We start from the raw sequence: 4,059 nt of genomic DNA on the forward strand, positions 1-4,059 counted from the left end.
TGAAGTGCAATGGCGCAGTCTCGGCTCACCGCAACCTCCGCCTCCTGGGTTCAGGCAATTCTCCTGCCTCAGCCTCCTGAGTAGCTGGGATCACAGCCACGTGCCACCATGCCCAGCTGATTTTTGTATTTTTAGTAGATACGGGGTTTCACCATGTTGACCAGGATGGTCTCGATCTCTTGACCTCGTGATCCACCCGCCTCGGCCTCCCAAAGTGCTGGGATTACAGGCTTGAGCCACCGTGCCCAGCCGATTTTTATTTTTTCTTGATAAATACTATTTAAAGCTATAATTTCCTCTAAATACTATATAAGCTATGTCCCACAATTTTGGCATGTAATGTTTTCATTGCTATTCATTTTCATGTTTTGTAATTTTTGTATTCTTTTTTAATTCAAAAGCCTTGGCTTTTTGTTATCTTTTTCTAATGCTATTGCTGGATAGTCAGATGTTTGCATTTATTCTCTGGAACTGAATGAGGCTTCCTTTACTGCCTCATATGTGATCAATTTTCATAACTATCATGTTTATTTTTAAAGTATATGAGTTCTAATCCCATCCATGAGGACTTTGCCCTCATGACTTAATTACCTCTTAAAGGCCCCACCTCTTCATACTGTAACATTGGAGATAAGACTTTAACCTATGAATTTTGGGGGGACACACACATTCAAACCATAGCATTCCACCTGTAGTTCCCCCCAAATTCTTGTTTTTCTCACATGAAAAATGCATTGATTCCATCTTAATAGCCCCCAAATCTTAACTCATTCCATCATCATCTCAAAAGGCTAAAGTCCAGAGTCTCATCCAAATCAGATCTAGGTAAGACTCAAGGCACAATTCATTCTGAGGCAAATCTGCCTCCAGCTGTAAGCCTATGAAATCAAACAAGTAATGTGCTTTCAAAATACAATGACATAAGGTAGACATTGATTCCAAAGGAGAAATAGGAAAGAAGAAAAATGTAATAGGTCTCAACAAAATCCAAGCCATAAAAGGGCCAACAGTATTAAATCTTTAGGCTTGAGAATAATCTTTGACTTCATGTCCTACCTTCCACACACCAGGGAAGGAGCTGGGCCCCCAAATCCTGGAGCAGTCCCACCTCCATAGCTTTGCTGGGTGCAGCCCAGTCTTCAGCTCTCACATGTTGAAGTTGGATGCTTGCAGCTTTTCCAGGCTGGTGATGCACACAGGTGGCTCTACCATCTGGGGTCTTGAAGGCTTCCCCCCACCTGCATGACTCCACTAGGAGTTGCCATAGTGGAGACTCTCTGTAGTGGCCCTGAGGCTGTCCAAGACATTCCTTTTTTAAAAAATATTTTTGGAGACAGAGTCTCACTGTGTTTCCCAGGGTGGAGTGCAGTGGCAGGATCTCAGCTCACTGCAACCTCTGCCTAGCGGGTTCAAGCAATTCTCCTGCCTCACCCTTCTGAGTAGCTGGGATTACAGGCACATGCCACCAGGCCTGGCTAATTTTTCTATTTTTAGTGGAAACAGGGTTTCACCCTGTTATTCAGGTTGGTCTCGAGCTCCTGACCTTGTGATCCACCCTCCTTGGCCTCCCAAATTGCTGGGATTACAGGCATGAGCCACTGAGCCTGGCTAAGACATACTTTAAAATCTAAGTGGAGGAAGCCATGCCTCCATGGCTTTTGCACCACACACCTGCAGAAATAGCACCATGTGGCCATTACCAAAGCTCACTGCTGTGCCCTCTGGAGCAGCAACCAGAGACACATCCTGGGCCAGCTTGAGCCACAACAGAGGCAGCTGAGGAGTGCTGTGCTGGAATGCAGGGAGCAGAGACCTGAGGCAGCCCTGGGCAGTGAGCCTCGGGGTCCCATGGGCACCCTGGGCCTCTCTCTCAAAACCTTTCTGCCCTCAAAGCCCTGCTACTCTGGGCCTTTGGTGGGCATGGCAACCTCAGAGATCTCTAAAATGTCTCTAGGGTCATTCTCCCACTATTTTGATGAACAGCACCTTCTAGCCATACTAATCTTATCAAAAAGCTAGTTGGCCACACCCTTGGTTTTCTCATCTAAATACCCTTTTTTATTCTTCATATGGCCAAGCTGAAAATTTTTCAGATCTTTATATTCTGCTTCACGTTTAACTATAAATTACGTCTTTGCTTTTTTCCCCTTTTCTCACATTTTACTAAAAGCAATTAAGAGAAGCCATGCAGCTCCTTCAATAGTTTTCTTTTTTTTTCCTTTTTCTTTTTTTTATTTATTTTTATTTTCATTTTTATTGAGACAGAGTCTTGCTCCGTCGCCCAGGCTAGAGTGCAGTGGCACGATCTTGGCTTACTGCAACCTCGGCCTCCTGGGTTCAAGAGATTCTCGTGTCTCAGCCTCCTGAGTAGCTGAGATTAAAGGTGCACACCACCACACCTGGCTAATTTTTGTATTTTTAGTAGAGACAGGGTTTCACTATGTTGGCCAGGCTGGTCTCGAACTACTGACCTCAGCTGATCCACCTACCCTGGCCCCCCAAAGTGCTGAGATTACAGGTGTGAGCCACCATGCCTGACCGTCTTCTCTATATTTAAAATGGGTTTCTCATAGGCATCATACAGTTGGGTGCTTTTTAACAATTTAGCCTGAAAATCTGTTTAATTGGCATGTTTAGACCATTTACACTTTCTAAATAAATTTATTGAGTAAAAATCACATATTATGAAAGTAATCATTTTAAAGTGAACAATTCAGTGGCATTTAGTACATTCCCAGTGTTGTGCAAGAGCTACCTCTAATTCCAAAACGTTTCCATCATTCCAAAGGAAAACTGCTTTTCGATTAAGCAGTTTCTCCCCCATTCTTTCCTTCCTCTGTTCCCTAGTAACTACTAATCTGTGTTCTATCTCTATGGCTTTTCAAAAAATTTAGATATTTCGTATAAATTGTATCATGCCATATGAAACCTTCTGTATCTACCTTCTTTAGCATAATATTTTGCAGCTTCATCCATGTTGTGACATTATCCGTGCTTTTTCCTTCTTCTTCTTTTTTTTTTTTTTTTTGACGGAGTCCGCTCTGTAGCCCAGGCGCAGCCTCAGCTCACTGCAACCTCCGGCTCCCAGGTTCAAGCAATTCTCTCTTTTTTTTTATTGAGACAGAGTCTTGCTTTGTCACCCAGGCTAGAGTGCAGTGGCACGATCTTGGCTCACTGCAACCTCGGCCTCCTGGGTTCAAGAGATTCTCGTGTCTCAGCCTCCTGAGTAGCTGGGATTACAGGCACACACCACCACGCCCAGCTAATTTTTGTGTTTAGAGACGGGGTTTCACCATGTTGATCAGGCTGGTCTCAAACTCCTGACCTTGTGATCCACCCACCTTGGCCTCCCAAAATGTTGGGATTACAGGCATGAGCCACTGCACCCAGCCACTTTTTTTTTTTTTAATGGCTGAATAATATTCCATTGTATGAATTACCACAACTGGTAATTTTGTCTATTTGGTAACTTTCCTTTATTTGGTAACCTGGTAACTTTATTCATCTGTTGAATGACATCTGGGTTATTTCCACCTTTTGGCTATTGTAAATAGTGCAGCTATGAATATGTGTGTGCATGTTCTTGTTTTCACTTCTTTTGGGTATATACTTAGGGTTAGAATCATTAAGTCGTATGGTAATTCACTGTTTAACTTTCTGAGGAACTGCCAAATCATTTTCTACAGTGGCTGAACTATTTTACATTCCCATCAACAATGTACCAGTTTTCCAGTATCTTCGCATCCTCACTAACACTGTTCCTTCTTTGATTACTGTCATTCTAGTAGATGTGAAGTGGCACCTTACTGTGGTTTTCATTTACATTTCACTAACGACTAGTGATGTCAAACATCTTTTCATATGCTTATTGGTCATTTGCATATCTTCTTTGGCTATATGTCTACTCATGTCTTTTACCCAAAGTTTGTTTTTTTTGTCTTTTCACTGTTAAGTCACAAAGAAATCTTAATATGTATTAGATAATAGACCCTTATCCTATACCTGATTTGCAAATATTTTCCTTTATTCTTTTTTTTTTTTTTTTTTGAGATGAAGCCT

The sequence above is a fragment of the Cebus imitator genome, unplaced genomic scaffold (assembly GCF_001604975.1).
Source record: "Cebus imitator isolate Cc_AM_T3 unplaced genomic scaffold, Cebus_imitator-1.0 Scaffold356, whole genome shotgun sequence".
Lineage (NCBI taxonomy): Eukaryota > Metazoa > Chordata > Mammalia > Primates > Cebidae > Cebus > Cebus imitator.